The 18,874-nt window shown below is 45.6% G+C and overlaps 3 protein-coding genes across 5 annotated transcripts in view; 2 read left to right on the top strand and 1 right to left on the bottom strand.

Moving 5' to 3' along the window:
• Nucleotides 1–18,874, top strand: part of LOC148144324 (uncharacterized) — a 222,541-nt gene that overhangs the window by 98,815 nt on the left and 104,852 nt on the right. The window lies entirely within an intron of this gene.
• Nucleotides 1–18,874, bottom strand: part of LOC122543538 (uncharacterized) — a 144,810-nt gene that overhangs the window by 69,140 nt on the left and 56,796 nt on the right. The gene's annotated exons all lie outside the window — the stretch shown is intronic.
• Nucleotides 1–18,874, top strand: part of LOC148144325 (uncharacterized) — a 46,171-nt gene that overhangs the window by 16,690 nt on the left and 10,607 nt on the right. Inside the window, exon 1 of one of the 3 annotated variants that reach the window (XM_087974681.1) lies at nt 4,423–4,437. The exons of the other annotated variants lie outside the window; for them this stretch is intronic. The gene's annotated coding sequence lies outside the window, so the exon portion shown is untranslated. Of the gene's footprint in view, nt 1–4,422; nt 4,438–18,874 lie in introns of those variants that run through there. 3 annotated transcript variants of the gene reach the window in all.

Here is an 18,874-nt window from a genome sequence, read left to right as displayed (position 1 = left end):
CAAAAGAATCCGCCGACTTATACAGAGTTTGGATAGAACTTATGTACATTGTTTAGAGTCAGATATTGAGCAAGATCACATAGTAACAACCAATCAGATCCCGCAAGGTCCTCGTGCATTTTTGACTTAGTCTATCATAATTTGTGGTAGACAACCTGTTCTTGGAATCGTATTTGTCCTGTCTGGTGGTTAGGGTCAAACCGTTACTTCTGTGATCAATGGTTAGGTTCACATTGTTACTTCTGCATTTGCAATTTTTTTCACCGGATTTATGTCAGTCTGTGGATCCTTGTTTGTTTTGAGTCACAAGTATCTGCCTGACTCAGTTCCGACCGAGTTAGCCAAGCAGAAGCCATTTTGTCCTACCTCCCATGTTAAAGTGGAGGTTTGAGGCGGCCCAGGGAATCCCTCGTGGATTCAGACCTGTAAAGCCTCTCTCTTGGTTTGTCCTGGAGATCGTACTCTTTGGAAGCCTGGAATAAAACCCTCTTACAGTTTAGTTTAATTTTAGTCATCCCCTTTATTTACTGATAGCATCACTGTTGCAGCATAACACTGACACCTATAAGCTGAACTAACCAGGTTCTAATAACTCGGAGAATCGAGTACCAGCTCTTCCAGTGCCCCAGCAGGCTACTCTGATGTACTGATACAAAGTGGCTTCCTTCATACAAAAGTTTGCAAAAACATTGCATATTTTTAATTAGACAGATAACAGTGAAAGACAATAATTTGTAAGGAAGAAAGGTTAATTGATAGATCTGTGTACGCTTGACTGATCGCTCCTACAGACTTTGAACTATCCATCAGGTGGTTAAAAACCTACCCAGCTTGCTAGCGAGATAAACTCCTATCATAAAGAGATACCAGTCTGAGCTAATTGGAGAGTTCATAAAGTAACCTTGCACAACTCGCATGTCTGATATTTTTTATTTCAAAAATATACTTTATTCATAAAATAATTTGATGGTCTGTACAGTTGGTCATGCCATACATATGTAACCACTTACATACAGAGATCAGAATTTATAATTTGTATATACAGGTCTAGACAATCATATGTCCATATATTTAGCTGAGCCATCAGCAGACCCCAAATGACTGCATGGGCCCCCTGTTCTTTGTTAGGCAGGCAGATGTTACACGGTGGTCTTTCCCCACCGCGCCTTGGTGGCAGCTGCCCCAAGCTTCAGCGCGTCCCTCAACACGTAATCCTGGACCTTGGAATGTGCCAGTCTGCAACACTCAGTCGGGGTCAACTCCTTCAGCTGGAAGATCAACAAGTTTTGGACCGCCCAGAGAGCGTCCTTCACTGAGTTGATGATCCTCCAGGCACAGGTGATGTTCGTCTCAGTGTGCGTCCCGGGGAACAGACCGTAGAGCACGGAATCCCGCGTCACGGCGCTGCTCGGGACGAACCTCGACAAACACCACTGCATTCCTCTCCTGACTTCTTCTGCGTAGGCACATTCCAGAAGGAGGTGTGTGACAGTCTCGTCCCCCCCTGCAGCCACTTCGAGGGCAGCGTGTGGTGCGGCTGAGAGTCTGGGCGTGCATAAAGGATCTCACAGACAGAGCCCTTCTCACCACCAACCAAGCCATGTCTTGGTGCTTGTTGGAAAATTCTGGCGATGAGGCATTCTTCCAAATGGCTTTGACAGTCTGCTGAGGGAACCCCTCAATAGGATCCGCCCTCTCCTTTTCCTGAAGGGTCTCAAGGACACTACGTGCTGACCACTTCCTGATGGACTTGTGGTCAAAGGTGTTTTTCTTCATAAACTTCTCCACAAAGGACAGGTGATATGGAACGGTCCAACGACTCGGAGCGTTCCGCGGCAGCGAGACCAGGCCCATCCTTCGCAACACCGGGGACACGTACCTCAGTACGTAGTGACACTTGGTGTTTGCGTATCGGGGATCCACGCACAGCTTGATGCCGCCACACACACAGGTGGCCATCAGGGTGCGGGTGGCATTGTGTGTATTTTTTCCCCCGTTGCCCAGATCTTTGTACAGCGAGTCCCTTCGGACCCAATACATCTCTGACCTCCATATAAATTGGAAGATGGCCTGGGTGACTGCAGTGGCGCAGGTTCTGGGAATAGGCCAGACCTGTGCCACGTATAACAGTGATGTCAGTGCCTCACACCTGATGACCAGGTTTTTTCCCATGATAGCTACTGTAGCTTCCATCTGCCCAGTTTCTGCCTCACTTTGCTGATACGCTCCTCCCAAGACTTGGCGCATGCCCCAGCCCCCCCCCCCCCCCCAAATACCCATCAACTTCAGGTGGTCAGTCCTGATGGTGAAGGGGACCGAGGATTGGTCTGCCCAGTTCCCGAAGAGCATGGCCTCGCTCTTGCCTAGGTTTCACTTGGCCCCCCAGGCCCGTTCGAACTGGTCATATATGCACATGAGTCTGCGCACGGACAGTGGATCTTAGCAGAAAACGGCGATGTCATCCATGTATAGGGAGGCCTTGACCTGCAGGCCCCCACTGGTGTAGCTAAGTATTTGGTCAGTGTTTGTTGGTTTTCTGTATACGCCGGTTTGTAGTTCTCCGTTGTCCTTTCTGTCGACACCAGCAACCATCCCAACACACACAAACAAAGCTGTATCAGAAGACTATTCCGACGAGCCACCACACGCTGCGGCACAGACGAACTTCGGAAAACAGACGAGAGCCACCTATACAACGTCTTCAAGAAGAACGGATACTCAAATAATAGTGCACAGATTCCTCAAGAACAAACTATGACAAGCAGACCAAACACAGCCAGAAACCCTAACCACCTTATCATACATCAAAGAAGTTTCAGAAATGACAGCCAGACTACTAAGACCCCTCGGAATCCTAGTAGCACACAAACCCACCAACACTCTGAAACAAAAACTATCAAACTTTAAAAGACCCAGTACAACCCATGAACACAACCAACGTTATCTACAAAATTCCATGCAGGACTGAGACTTTATTCACTGGAGCACAGGAGGTTGGGGGGGGGGGGGGGTGACCTCATTGCGATTGATAAAATCATGAGGATTGGAGGTAAGGTGAATAGCAAATAGCTCTTGCTTAGCATAGGGGAACTCAAAACTAGGGGGGCATTTTTTTGTAAATGTAAGGAGAGAGATTTAAAAGGAACCGGAGGGGCATTTTGAAAGAGGGTGATTTGCATGTGGAATGACCTTGCTGAGGATGTGGTAGATGCAGGTACAGTGACAACATTGAAACAGCATTTGGATGGGTACATGAATAGAAAGGTTTAGAGGGATATGGGCCAAATGCAGGCAAGTGGGACTGGTTTAGTTTGGAATCCTGGTCGGCATGGACGAATTGGACCGAATGGTCTGTTTCTGTGCTGTATACCTCTATTGAAACCAGTAGAATTCTGAAAGGGGCTTGACAGGATAGATGCAGATAAAATGCTCCTTTGTGGGGAGGGTCATCGAAGTCTGACAATGTGGAAGCAGACCATTCAGCCCATCGATTTCACTCTGGCCCTCTGAACAGTATCCCATCCATACCCAACCCCTTCCTCCGTATTTCCCATGGCCAAGCCACCCTAACCTGTACATCCCTGGTCACTATGGGTAACTTAGCACGGCCAATTCTCCCTAACCTACACCCGAATCTATAACTTACCTTCTCAAGAATGTAATTTAAATGCAGAGCTTTTCTAAGAAAAATGTCAGCTGCTGAAAATGTGTTGCTGGAAAAGTGCAGCAGGTCAAGCAGCATCCAAGGAGCAGGAGAATCGACGTTTCGGGCACGAGCGAAGAAGGGTTGTCGATTCTCCTGTTCCCTGGATGCTGCCTGACCTGCGCTTTTCCAGCAACACGTGTTCAGCTCTGATCTCCAGCATCTGCAGTCCTCACTTTCTCCTAAGAAAAATGTCAGTCTGACTCAACATTGGGACGCAGACAGAATTCACACCTATTGTCTCTACTTATAAATAGGGCAACGTCTCTTCGAAATGTAGATTCATTTAGATATAACTGCGTCACTTTACATATTAAGATATCCCTTTGAATGTGACCACATCCCTTTGAAATATAATCTCGTCCATCTACATCTCTTTATTTGCAGAAATAGCCCGTTAAAATGTCCATGTCCCTTTAAAATGCAGATTTCCCCCTTTAGATATGACGCCGTTCCGTTAGATGTCGGAATATCTGTTTAAATTGAGCCGTGAGCTTTCCCAATGTAGACAGGGCTCCTGGAAACGTGGCAGTGTCCCCCCTGCAGCTGTGTCACGGCCACACCGGCCGGCTGTACAGCAGCCAGGAGCCGGTGAGCATTCTGGAGGCGGATGGGGTTAATGGCCTGCTTGGGAACTCGTCGGCCGCCTGGGTGGTGGAGTTCTACTGGTCGTGGGGCGGCCCCTGTGTCAACTATGGGGCCACTTGGAAGGTACTGGGCCCGGGAGGTGAAAGGTGAGGCAGGTTGGGGGGGGATGGAGGGGAAGGAATGTGGGGCCTGTCCTGTCCTGTCCTGTCATAGTGACATTTTACACTCACTTTCCATCTGCTTTTACTGGCGCCTGTGCTGTTTCCCCCTCACTGTTTGTTTAATCCTTGTGCTGTTTGCCCCTCACTGTTTTTTAATCCTTGTGCTGTTTGCTCTTTGCTATTACTTGTGCAATTGCTGGGGTTAGTGTGTAAATACTAGTGAAGGAGATTATGCACCAGCATGTATATGTTCCTCAGTCATTCAGAGGGCAGGACCTGTTGAGAATGGTTAGTAAAGCATATGGTGCACTAAGCCTTGTTAACATGGATATAGTTTGTTATTTGGAAAAATATACTTTTTATTTAGAGTCATAGATGTGCAGCACGGAAACAGACCCATTCGGTCCAACCTTTCCATGCCAACCAGATATCCTAAATTAATCTAGTCCCATTTGCCAGCACTTGGCTCATATCCTACTAATCCCTTCCTGTTCATATATCCATTCAGATGTGTTTTAAATGCTGTAATTGTACCGGCCTCCACTACTTCCTCTGGCAGTTCATTTCATATGTGCACCACCCTCTGCATGGAAAAGTTGCCCTTTAGGTACCTTTAATATCTTTCTCCTCTCACCCGAAACCTATGCCCTCTTGTTGTGAACCTCATCCCTATACTGATGAAAAGACATTTTAAAAAAAAAGTGAGCAGCCAGACAAAATGCAAAAGCTATAAAATGTTGAGCCACATGGGGAAAAAGAACTGTGGCTCTACCCTTTGTTTCTCCTCTTGGCATTTGAACACTTAAAATCTGTCAATAACACCAGCATCGCCACAGAGCACATTTTGTCTGTTCTGTGGTGTGAACAACAGCGCACCTGCTCGCTGGTGTCACCAACACATTATCCATGCTCCTCACTGTCAGCAGAAAAAGCGACATCGCTTATCTCTGTTCCTAGAGGTCTTCCCTTTATTCTTAAAGCTGTGCCCTGTGGTCCTAGTCTCCTACCAATGGAAACATCTTTCCAATGTCATTGCAATTGGGGATGAAGCCCTACCCTGTCCAGTAATTTCTGCTGGTAGGTGAGACTGGGCCTCAAGGTTAGAGGGAGTAGCTTTCAGACAGAGTTGAGGAGGAACTGCTTTTCCCAGAGAGTCGTGAATCTATGGAATAGTCTAGATTAGAGTGGTGCTGGAAAAGCACAGCTAGTCATGCAGCATCCGAGGAGCAGGAAAATAGATGTTTTGGGCAAAAGGCCTTCATCAAAATCTATGGAATACTCTCTGGCCAAGGAAGCAATAGAGGCAGCTTCATTAAGTTTTTTCAAGACACAGTTAGGTGGGTTTTTGCCTGATAGGGGAATGAAGGGGTTCCTCGTGACAGTGCAGGGAGGAGGAGATGAGACGATGGATAGATCAGCCATGATCTTAATGATTGTGGAGCAGGCTCACTTGTAGCAACTGGAGTGAATCCAGGGAGGGAGCAGACTTTGTGACCTCAGGTATGCGTCTTGGTTACCCGGGTGAGGAGAGACATAAGGACAGGCTGGGACTGTTTTCCGTAGCGTGCCAGAGTCTGATGAGTGACCTTATACGCTTTTATATCGTCATGAGGGACATGGATAAGGTAAATAGACATGGTATTTTCCTTTGGATGGGGGAGCCCAGAACTAGAGGGTAACAAGTTTAGGATCAAGAATGTGGTATTGCAGCAAGTCAGGCAGCATCCGCGGAGCAGGAAAATCAACGTTTCAGGGAAAAGCCCTTCATCAGGAAAGTGTGTGTAGTGTGTTTGTGTATAAGACTGTGTGCGTCGGTGAGTGTGTATTTGCATGTGTGCATGCTTGATAAAGTGTGATTGTGATGGAGAATGAGCCTGCGCGAGGGTGAGTGTGTTGAGAGGGTGGTGTATGTGTGTGTCTGAGAGAGAGCGTGTGTATGAGAGAGGTATGGATATGTGCGGGGTTGCATTTTGCTAAATTAGAGGGCTAGACTTGTACAGGTAATATTTGGGCCAGGGTCGTGTTGTAGAACAGAGACCTGGGGGTGTTCGGGTTCATTGTTCTTGAAAGTTCCATCACTGGTAGACGGGGGTGATGAAGGTGTTTTGCACACTTGCCTTCATTGTTCACATACTGAGTACAGGAGTTGGGACATCATGTTGGAGATGCACACAGAAAGTACTTTACTCAGAGGGTGATAGATGTCTGGAATGCATTGCCAGCAGAAGTAGAGGCAGGGACGGTAGATTTATTGAAGGTGCATCTGGGCGGGGGAGATCCAAGATGGCGGCAACCCAGCAAGTCTGAGTCTGTCGTGCTCTGCTGTGGTTCTGTTCGCCGAGCTGGAAGTTTTTGTTGCAAACATTTCGTCCCCTGTCTAGGTGACATCCTCAGTGCTTGGGAGCTTCCTGTGAAGCGCTTCTGTGGTGTTTCCTCCGACATTTATAGTGGCCTGTCCCTGCCGCTTCCGGTTGTCAGTTTCAGCTGTCCGCTGTAGTGGCCGGTATATTGGGTCCAGGTCTATGTGTTTGTTGATGGAGTTTGTGGATGAGTGCCAAACTTCTAGGAATTCCCTGGCTGTTCTTTGTTTCGCTTGCCCTATAATGGTAGTGTTGTCCCAGTCAAATTCATGTTGCTTGTTGTCTGCGTGTGTGGCTACTAGGGATAGCTGGTCGTGTCATTTCGTGGCTAGTTGATGTTCGTGGATGCGGATCGTTAGCTGTCTTCCTGTTTGTCCTATATAGTGTTTTGTGCAGTCCTTGCATGGCATTTTGTACACTATGTTAGTTTTGCTCATGCTGGGTATCGGGTCCTTCGTTTTGGTGAGTTGTTGTCTGAGAGTGGCTATTGGTTTGTGTGCTGTTATAAGTGTGTATTAACATCACCAAATATATCGAGGTGTTGGGGTGGGTGGGGAGGAGGGAGGGTACTCACTGTTAACTTCAGCTTGGTCGTACACTTGAATTTTATTCACTCTTATGGGGTGCCTGGGTCAAGGGTGGGGCACTGGTCGGGAGAGGATATGATGGGTTTTCGGAAAGGAAGTGATTCCCCTGGAAACCAGGGGGAAAATCTCAGTTTAAATATCTTTTTGTTTTTTTTATTTAGAAATAGTTTTTTATTATAATAGTGTGAGTGTAATAAAGAATCACTTTTTGTGAATTTACTATGGTCTATGCTCGAGGTGTTTTGGATGGTGTTTCTCCTCCCAGGGGGTCTCGGACTTGCCTGGATGGTTATGGTTAGTCATTCGATTAAATGGTGCACCTGGAATATCAAGGGGAGTAATTCTCCAATCAGAAGGAAGAAAATATTATCAAACCTACGAAGAAAATATTATCAAACCTCGAAAGAATGGATTGATATAGCTCTTCTGCAGGAGACGCATTTATTGGATAAAGGATATTTGAAATTACAACAGGGTGGCTTTGATCAGGCCTTCTTTTCTTCCTCCAGCTCAAAGTAGGGGGGTAGTCATTCTTATTTGGAAGAATCTCCCTTTCAAAATCCTAAGTCAGATAAAAGATGAATCTGGACGATATATACTAATTAAAGCCCTTATAAATGGAGAGGAATATGGGATTTTAAACCAGTATTGTCCCCCGGTACATCCTTTCAAATTTATAACGGAAGCCTTCTCCAAACTGATGGCTCTCGGTGCTCGTCATACAATTATAGGGGGAGACTCTAATTGCATTATGGAGCCGGAAATAGACAGGATACCCAAGAGTACTGCGGGCGTATCCCCCAGATCTAGACAATTGTCGGATTTGAATCAAGAATTAGGATTAGTAGATGTGTGGAGGTGCCTCCACCCACAAGGCAGAGATTTCTCTTTTTACTCTAATCCACATAAATGTCACACTAGAATTGACATGTTTTTTGCCCCCTCGACTTTTTAAAATTCCTTATCATCCTGTAAAATAGATGATATAATAATTTCTGAACACGCTGCTGTGTACATGGAAATCAAGTCTAGGAACAATGAGGCATCCCCCTGACATTGGCGTATGGATTCCTTCTTAATGAAGGATAGTAAATTTACAAAATATTTTGCTCAAGAATTTAAAGCTTTCTTGGAAATTAATTCAGGTACGGCTCGTAACCCGTCAATGATGTGGGAGACTATTGAAGCTTATGCGAGAGTTGTGATCATTTCATACTCGGTGACCCAGAAAAAATTAAAGGGAAAACAACAGCGTCTACTTGAGGTTCGCTTAAAAGCAGCTGAAACAGCATACGCTGACAGACCTTCTATTGCCAAATTACTAAAGGATTATGACCCTTTGGACTGCTCTGAATACCGCCTTCACCTAACGGCAAAGGGGGAAATATTATTTGCAAAACAAAGATTATATGAATTTGGCGATAAACCTCGTAGATGCTTCGCATTTCTCGCAAGGATAAAACGGGGCCCCTCAAGCTATCAGGGAAAGTGCTGGTACTCTGACTCACGATCCTAAAAGGATCAACACAATCTTCAGAAAGTTCTATTCTGATCGCAGGATTGTGAAGATAGAGCCAGGAGGATGCAGTCCTTTTTTAAAAGCCTGGCCTTTCCGGACTTAATCCCAGAACAGGTATCATTCCTGAATGCTCCCCCAACAACGCAGGAAATACTTGACGTAATCAGGCAACTTCAGAGCAGTGAGGCACCTGGCCAAGAGGGCTTTCAGGTTTAATTTTACAAAGAGTTCACAGGAGTATTAGCTGGCCCACTTATGGACATGTACAACCACTCATATAAGTCAGGGCTGCTTCCCACCTTCACTGAATTCTCAAACAAGGAAAGGATCCAGAAGATTGTGCATCATACAGACCAATATCCTTGCTAACTGTAGATTTTAAAATTCTCTGTAAAACATTAGCATTGAGGCTAGAGGGGATACTGCCATATATCATAAAAGAGGAGCAGACTGGGTTTATTAAGGGCCGTAGATCATCTGATAATATTAGAAGGGTCTTGAATGTGAATCAAGTCTGTCATCAGGAAAAAATACCAGGAATAGTAGTCTCATTGGACGCGGAGAAGGCATTCGACAGGGTTGAATCGTCATACCTGTTCTATACATTGGAAAGGTTTGGCGTTGGAAACGTATTTGCCAAATGGGTCTCAACACTGTATAATGATCCCAAAACAGTTGTGATCACCAATGGATTAGGCTTGGATAGCTTCAGTGTGGGTAGGGGCTGCCGTCAGGGATGTCGTCTCTCACCGTTGCTATTCACGCGAATAATTGAGCAAATGGCGGAAGCTATACGGGCTGACTCTAATATAACAGCCCCGAGGGTTGGTACAGGTAAACATAAAATTACCCTATAAGTAGATGATGATCTCCTTTTTCTTAGTAATCCTCTGATGTTCGTGCCTCGCTTAATCCAAGCTATTAATGCATTTAGTGCATTTTCAGGCTACAAAATTAATTTTTCAAAATCGGAGGCCATGCAGATGGGTGGCCTCACGAGTATGTCCCACTTCCCCTTTCGGTGGTCTCTGGAGGGTTTCCTATACTTAGGCATTTTTATCACCCCAGTATTTGGCCAGCTATACAAGGCCAATTTTGTGCATCTATTGGAAAGGGTAAGACAGGACCTTCAACGCTGGGGAGACCTTCCAATTTCCTGGCGAGGTAGAATAGCCCTAATTAAAATGAATGTCTTGCCCCGTCTCTTATACCCTATGAGAATGCTTCCGGTGATGCTGCCGAGGCTGGCACTGTGCAAATTGTATGGTTGGCTGGGTTCTTTCATCTGGAACCATAGACGGCTCCTCATTAAGCTAAGGAAGCTACAAGTTCCACTGGCAAGGGGAGGACTGGATTTTCCAGACTTGAAGGAAGTATCAGTTAAGCTACATACGATTGGGTCACGTCAGGCCCGCAATCAATCTGATGGACATCGAGACTTCTCAAGTACAGTGCTCTCTTATTAAACTCTTATTTTTCGATAAGATGAAAATCATTACGGACCACTATAGAAACCCTATAGTACTAAACACAATTAAAGCTTGGAATATAATGCGGCAAAACGAGGGTAATTCACATAAAACATCCCGCTATACTCCTATAGTGGGGGCATGGGGTTTTCAGCCGGGGCTTACAGATGCCACATTCAAATCCTGGAGATCCAGGGGTATCTCCTGTTTAGGGGATCTGTTTGAGAAGGGGGTCCTGATGACTTTTGAACAGATGCATCAGGAATTTGGATTACCTAATGGAGACCTCTTTCAATAATTCTACATTTGAGACTACATACAGAAGACGACTGCGTTCTTAGATGTTCTCTATAAATCAGATAGAGAACGTAGAGTGTTGTGGCCAGTGGGTGTACCCTCAGTCAGCACTCTTTATCATTTATTACGTGATGAAGCGTTGGAAGATATGGACCGTCTGCTTAGAACATGGGATCAGGATTTGGGGCTGGAAATTTCTACAGAAATGTGGAATTACATCTGGGAAAATGCCAAAAAATCTCCATTTGTAACAGAACCCAGACCATTCAGTTAAAGATACTTCATAGGGCCCATATGGCACCAGAACGATTGGCAAAATTTAGGGCAGGAGCATCTGCAATGTGTCCCAAATGTAAAACAGAGGTGGGCATTCCTACACACCGCTTATGGACATGCCATAAGATCCTCAAATACTGGACCAAAGTAGTAAACGCCCTGACAGACATCTTGGGAACGGAAATTACAGTAGATATAGTATCTCCTCTTCTGGGCTTCTCGAGCTTACCTTCTCTGGATGTGCACGGGAGGAAATTATTTTCCATTCTCTCCTTCTATGCAAGGAGAAATATCTTAGTAAACTGGGTGGCTGAGGGCCCTCTCGGACTTCCGAATTGGCACAGATTAATCATGGAATGTATTCCCCTTGACCTCCTTACAAATATGGTGCACCAAAAAACTGAATTATTCTATAAAATATGGCAGCCCTTTTTGAATTTCAAAGATACAGATATTTCGGCCATTCTTTCAAGGGCTTTCATTTAGTTGAGGTAACAGTTCTGGCTCGGGCTTTATTACAACTTGATGTTAATTCATTCCGAGCATGTACTTCACTACTTCATTACTATGTTATCCTTTTTTCTTTTGAATAATGTAAGATATTTGATCATACACTCTGGTTAGTTATAGGTTAGATTAGTAATTGAGTTTTGTCTTTTTCTTCTCTGTATCTCTTCTTTTTGTTTGACAGGTTTTGGCTATTTATTTAAGATTTAATTGTATATTAGTGTTTGTACTTGGTTTTTTTAAATTTGTAAACTTGTAAGAACATGTTAAATTTTCAGTAAAAATATCTATAAAAAGAAAAGGTACATTTGTACAGATGGAGGAGAAAGTGAGGTCTACAAATGCTGGAGATCAGAGCTGAAAATGTGTTGCTGGAACAGGGCAGCATCCAGGGAACAGGAGAATCGACGTTTCGGGCCTGAAGAAGGGCTTGTGCCCGAAACGTCGATTCTCCTGTTCCCTGGATGCTGCCTGACCTGCTGCGCTGTTCCAGCAACACATTTTCAGCATCTGTACAGATGCATGAGTAAGGGGAGAGCAGAGGGATACAGATTCAGGAATTATGCGATAGGTTTAGACAGGGGATTTGGATCGGCTTAGGCTTGAAGGGCCTGTTCCTGGGTTGTAAATTTTTTTTGTTCTATGTTGAGGTTGTACAGGATGTTGGTGAGGCCATTTTGTTTAGAGTACGGAGTACATTCTGGTCATCCTGTAATAGGAAGAATACTATTAGAGAGGGATTTACTTGGACTTTGCCAGGACTGGAGGGTTTGAGTTATAGGGAGAGGCTGGGACATTTTCACTGGAATGGAGGAGGTTGAGGAATGACCTTATTGAGATTTGAAAAATCATGAGGGGTGAGGGTAAGGAGAAAAGCAAGGAACATGCGCGGTTATGTAGAGCCGGGGCTGGGAAGGTGAAACAAAATTGTGGCTCTACCTTTTTTCCTCCTATTGACATTTGGCCAGTTGAATCTGTCAGTTACGCCAGCATATCTACAGAGCCTACTGCGCGTGCTCCTCGGTGTCAGCAAGCACTGCGCATGTTCGCCGGTGTCTGCAAAAAACTGCACATGCTTCTATCTGTCTGTAAAAATGGTGCATGACTTACATTTGCCGGCCCAATGAGGAGCCTGGTCCTCCTACCATTCAGAACAGCCCTATTGTCTGAATAGGAGACGTCGATTTTCCTGCTCCTCGGATGCTGCCTGACGTGTGCTTTTCCAGCACCACTCTAATCTTGACCCATGAGCTTCTGAAGCTGCTGCTGCTCCTCTCTCTCTCTCTGAATGAAGATTGAGTTTCATCCAAGACTGTAATTTCCTTCCTCTGTCCAACAGCACTCTCTTCTCTCACTCCCTTTTCTATTTCTTTTATTTTCATGCTGGGATCCAATTGTTGACTTGCAGCAACTAAAAAGAAAGGGAGTGAATCCAGAAGGAGGACAGACTCTGGAAAAGCTGGTCCAGGTCTGTGCCTCAAACACATGGCAAATGCAGTACCACAGGGTTCCTGGGTTGTAAATTTTGCTGTGGGGAAAAAAAAAAGCAGAAATGAGGTGTATTGTTTAAATGGTCATATATTGGGAAGTGGAGAAAGTGAGGACTGCAGATGCTGGAGATCAGAGTCAAAATGTGTGGCGCTGGAAAAGCACAGTAGGTCAGACAGCATCCGAGGAGTAGGAAAGTTGACGTTTCTGGTAAGAGCCCTTCATCAGGAATGATGTGTGGATGGACAAAGAGGCCTCAGCGTCCTTCTACACCAGTCAATGCCAGTTGTCAGACAGGTGCAGCAAGCGATCAGCAAGGCAAGTGGTATATGAGCAAGAGGAATTGAGTTTAGAAGTGGGGATGCCTTCCTGCAGTTAGCCTTGAATATATTCCATGACCCCCTGAGTTCATATCATTTTTGAACAGAGAAGTGGATGGTTCTTGGGGAAGGCAAGAAAATAGTTTTAAGACTAGTACAGAACAGTGACAGTCATACAGCGTAGAAACACACCCTTCAGGTCAACTAATCCGTGCTCACTATATTCACAAACTAATCCCATCTGCCTGTGTTTGGCCCATAATCCCTCCGAGCTGGAAATGTGTTGCTGGAAAAGCACAGCAGGTCAGGCAGCATCCAGGGAACAGGAGAATCGACGTTTCGGGCATAAGCCCTTCTTCAGGAATGAAGAAGGGCTTATGCCTGAAACGTCGATTCTCCTGTTCCCTGGATGCTGCCTGACCCGCTGCGCTTTTCCAGCAACACATTTCCAGCTCTGATCTCCAGCATCTGCAGACCTCACTTTCTCCCATAATCCCTCCGAACCTTTCCTATTCACGTACTTATCAAAATGTGTTTTAAGCATTGTAACTGTACCTGCACCCACCACTTCCTCTAGATATTCATTCCACACACAAACCACTCTTTTTTTAAAAAAAAAACATGTGCTCCTCATGTCTTTAGACTCGTTCTACTCTCGCTTTAAAAGTTTGCTCCCTAATCTTGAAATGACACCTGCCATTCACCTCACCTATACCCCTCATGATTTTTTAAACCTCTCTAAGGACACCTCTTAACCTCTGATGCTCCAGTGAAAAAAGTCCCAGCCTCTGCATCTCGATGTAGGGAGATCCATATCCATTTATGATCTGTTCAATGCTGGTGCAGGCTTAAAAGACCAAATGGCCGACTCCTGCTCCCAATTCTGTGTCCTGGACAGCAAGAGACTATAAGACATCGGTGCAGAAAGTAGGCTATTCAGCCCATCAGGTCTGCTCATACCATTCAATCGTGGCTGATCAGTTTCTGAGCGCCATTCTGCTGCTTTCTCCCTGTCACCCTCGATCCCCTCAATACTCAAGAACCTAGCTATCTAAGTCTAAATATCCTCAGTGACCTGGCCTCTGCAGTCTTCTATGCCAATGTATTCCATAGATTCACCACTCTGACTGAAGAGGTTTCTCCTTAGCTCCATTCTAGAATGTCTTCCCTTTACTCTAAAGCTGTGCCCTCGGGTCAATGGAAACATCTTCCCAACAACCACTCTGTCCAGGCCATTCAGTATTCTGTATGCTTCAATTAGATCTCCCCTGAGTATGGCCCTGCTAATCAGCATGAACCAGACCCTTCAGGATGAGGTACAGCAGGGATTAGGTTCAGCAAATTGAAAATGGAGGGAGTGTGGGATGGAGATCTTCAGCTTCTAAGGAATAAGAGAGGAAAGAGAGTTCACTTTCAATTAGAATTGATTGGATGGGGTGATAGGCTAAGGAGGGGCAGATGGAGTTGAACTTGGAGAAATGTGATGTGTTGCATTTTGGTCAAGCAATGCAGGCAGGACTTACACAAGGGGAGTGTTGCAGAAGAAAGAGACCTTGGAGTGCATTTTCATAGTTCCTTGTAAGTGGAGTCGCAGGTAGACAGGATAGTGAAGATGATGTTTGGTATGCTTTTCTCTATTGGTCAGAGCATTGAGTGAAGGAGTTGGGAGGTCATGTTGCGGCTGCACTGGACAATGGTTAGGCCACTTTTGGAATATTGTGTGTAATTCTGGTCTCCATCCTATGGAAGGATGTTGTGAAACTTGAAAGGGTTTGGAAAAGGTTTATAAGGCTGGTGTCAGAGTTGGAAGGTTTGAGCGAGAGGGAGAGGCTGAATAGGCTGAGGCTGTTTTCCCTGTAGTGTCGGACGCTGAGGGGTGACATGATAGAAGTTTATAAGGGGCATGGATAGGTTGAATAGCCAAGGTCTTTTCCTCTGGGTAGGGGAGTCCAAAATTAGAAGGCAGTGGTTTGAGCTGAGAGGGCAAAGATTTAAAAGGGACCTGAGGGGCCACTTTTTCTCAGAGGGTACTGCATGTATGGAACGAGCTGACAGGAAGTGGTGGAGGCTGGTACAATTACAACATCTGGATGGGTACATGAATAGGAAAGGTTTTGAGGACTATGGGCTACATGCTGGCAAATGGAATAGATTGATTTTGGATATATGGTTGGCATAGACGTGTGGGCGGGAGGATCTGTTTCTGTGGTGTATGACTAACTGTTTTCGGTGAAAGCAGAAGTGTGGTTGCAAAGACAGGGCTTTCAGAGCAGCTTTCAAAGATGTTTTGCCCTTACTGGGACTGGAAGAAGATACAATGAAATCTTTCATTTGTGAGACAGCAAGCAATTAAGTGAGTACATCTGGGAATTTGGGAGAAAGTGGGAATTTGTTGCAATTTGCAGATGAAGCCCTAACCTATCCAGTCATTTCTGCTGGTGGATGAGACTAGGCCTCAAGCTTTGGGGGAGTAGGTTTAGGACAGAGTTGAGGAGGAGGAAGTGAGGGCTGCTGGTTTTCCCAGAGAGTAGTGTATCTGTGGAATTCTCTGCCCAAGGAAGCAGGCTGCAAAATACCCCGGTCCTAATTCTTCAGCTTGCCGTACCCATGACTGTAAACTTTGAAGTGCTTTGGTTAACTGATGCAAATATTTCCCACTTGTCCAACAATCCAGTGTCAGCTGTTTCAGTCATTGAGATGGTTTTGATTCATCTACTAAATACATCTACTCTTATTAGACAATATTCATGACTAAGTATGCGAGGTGATACTATATACGCAAGTTGTAAACCAGTAAAAAAGGCCGACCAGGCAAGGAAGTGGTTAACAAACACAGGGCATCCCTCTTCGAGTATGCATCTTGTTTCTTTACAAATTAAACACGCTTCAGATCTTTTCCTAGCTGCTTTCCCAAAATCTGGGTGCCACCAGATTTGTGAGTGTTAACAATAATGTACATTAGCAACTGAAATAGGCAGCAACAAAGAATGAACACAAACCAGTCCAGCAGGGGTCACCCACATTTTGGTTTGAGTATTGAGGGAGTACCCTTTTTGAGGCCCCTGTGATATCAGTACCATACCCAGGCTAATGTGCATTGAAACCAGATTATGAAGTGTTAACTTTCCTGCAAACTTATGCCTGTGTGTATCTCTCTGTAACATTTTCCAACTTTCCTCATATCTGTTTGTCAGCTTTTGTTTATTCCTTCCTTCCTTCCAAGGCTAACGAAGCACACACTTTCCAGAACAGTCCAAATTAGGGATTTGAGCCTCCTAAATCCTGGCTATGTCATGTAGCTGCTTAACCAAGTGTGCAAACTCTTAATATCTGTCAGCCGTTCCATTTGCAAATCAAAGTAAGTTGTTCGTGTCTCTGCATGAGTCCACAACCCGGTGAAATACAACGGATTCTTTAATGGTTGCCCAATGTGTCCTGTGTCAAATTCATTCACGTCTGGATGTCCTGAAGCGAGCAATTATACTTCAGATTTCTACTACCCAATTAAAACTAATGTTGGGCACTCTAATGGATCGGGGGCATTTTATATAAATAATTATTCCCTCCGGTGCGGAAACGGGCCCTTCAGCCCAAAAAGTCCACACCGACGCTGCAAAGAGCAACCCACCCAGACCCATTCCCCTACATTCACCCCTGACGAATGCACCTAACACTATGGGGCAATTAAGCATGACACATTCACCTAACCTACACATCTTTGGACTGTGGGAGGAAACCCGCTCAGACACTGGGAGAATGTGCAAATGCCACACAGACAGTTGTCCGAAGCGGGGATTGACCCAAATCACTCCAAAAGTTACTGCTTCCAACAATAGACAAAGTCTTTTCCCTGGGATCGGGGAGTCCAGAACTAGAGGGCATAGGTTTAGGGTGAGAGGGGAAAGATATAAAAGAGACTTAAGGGGCAACTTTTTCATGCAGAGGGTGGTACGTGTATGGAATGAGCTACCAGAGGAAGTGGCGGAGGCTGGTACAATTGCAACACTTAAGAGGCATTTGGACGAGTATATGAATAGGAAGGGTTTGGAGGGATATGGGCCGGGTGCTGGCAGGTGGGATTGGGTTGGGATATCTGGTCGGCATGGACAGGTTGGACCGAAGGGTCTGTTTCCATGCTTATGTCTCATATCACTCCAAAGGTTACTGCTTCCAGAGAAGCCTGTTGGACTACAACCTGGAGTTGTAATTTTAACCTTTATCCAAGTTAAGGTGGATTGGCTATGCTAAATTCCCTATAGTGCCCAGGGATGTGCAGGTTAGGGTGGATTGGCTATGCTAAATTCCTCATGGTGTGCAGGTAAGGTGCATGACTCAGGGTTAAATGTAGAGCAATGGGGATAGGGGAGTGGGTGTGGATCGGGGGCCCATGTGGATCACTGCCCCGTGGGCCAGCATTTCAACTCCCCCTCCCACTCTGCCGAGGACATGGAGGCCCTGGGCCTCCTTCACAGCTGCTCCCTGATCACCAGACGCCTGGAGGAAGAACGCCTCCTCTTCCGCCTCGGAACACTTTAACCCCAGGGCATCAATGTGGACTTCAACAGTTTCCTCATTTCCCCTTCCCCCACCTCATCCTAGTTCTAAACTTCCAGCTCAGCACTGTCCCCATTACTTGTCCGGACTTGTCCTAGCTGCCTATCTCCTTTTCCACCTATCCACTCCACCCTCTCCTCCCTGACCTATCACCTTCATCCCCTCCCCCACTCACCTATTGTACTCTATGCTACTTTCTCCCCACCCTCACCCTCCTCTAGCTTATCTCTCCACGCTTCAGGCTCACTGCCTTTATTCCTGATGAAGGGCTTTTGCCTGAAACATCGATTTCGAAGCTCCTTGGATGCTGCCTGAACTGTTGTGCTCTTCCAGCACCACTAATCCAGAATCAGGTTATAGCACTAGCTAGTGCTTCCAATTAAACCTGTTGGGCTGTAACCTGGTGTTGTGATTTTTAACTTTGTACATCCTAGTCCAACACCGGCATCTCCAAATCATTCCGTAGAAAAGGCGCGCAACTTTATTTTGATAGACCAATAGGGAGCCCTGTATCTCGCTCTCTCTCGGGCTCTCTCACTCTCTCTGGCACTGGAAAAGCATACCAGGTTAGGCAGCATCCGAGGAGCAGGAGAGTTGACGTTTCATCTCGAATGATGGTGGATGTAGGAAGGGGTCTCAGCATCCTTCTACACCAGTCACTGTTAGAAAGGAATCTGAGGGATAGGATTTATGACCATCTGGAAGAGCATGGCTTGATTAAAGGCAGTCAGCACGACTTTGTGAGGGGCAGGTCATGCCTCACAAATCTTATTGAGTTCTTTGAGGATGTTACTTGACAAGTTGATGAGGGTCGAGCGGTGGATGTGGTGTATATGGACTTCAGTAAGGCACTTGATAAGGTTCCCCATGGTAGGCTCGTTCAGCAGGTCAGGAGGAATGGGATACTGGGAAATTTAGCTGTCTGGATACAGAATTGGCTGGTCGACGAAGACAGCGAGTGGTAGCGGAAGGAAAATATTCTACCTGGAAGTCAGTGGTGAGTGGTGTTCCACAGGGCTCTGTTCTTGGGCCTCTACTCTTTGTA

Source organism: Chiloscyllium plagiosum, unplaced genomic scaffold, assembly GCF_037043375.1.
Source record: "Chiloscyllium plagiosum isolate Xiang-an unplaced genomic scaffold, Cpla_swu_hap1 HiC_scaffold_27, whole genome shotgun sequence".
NCBI classification, from domain to species: Eukaryota; Metazoa; Chordata; class Chondrichthyes; order Orectolobiformes; family Hemiscylliidae; genus Chiloscyllium; species Chiloscyllium plagiosum.
This window is presented reverse-complemented; position numbering and strand designations above follow the sequence as displayed.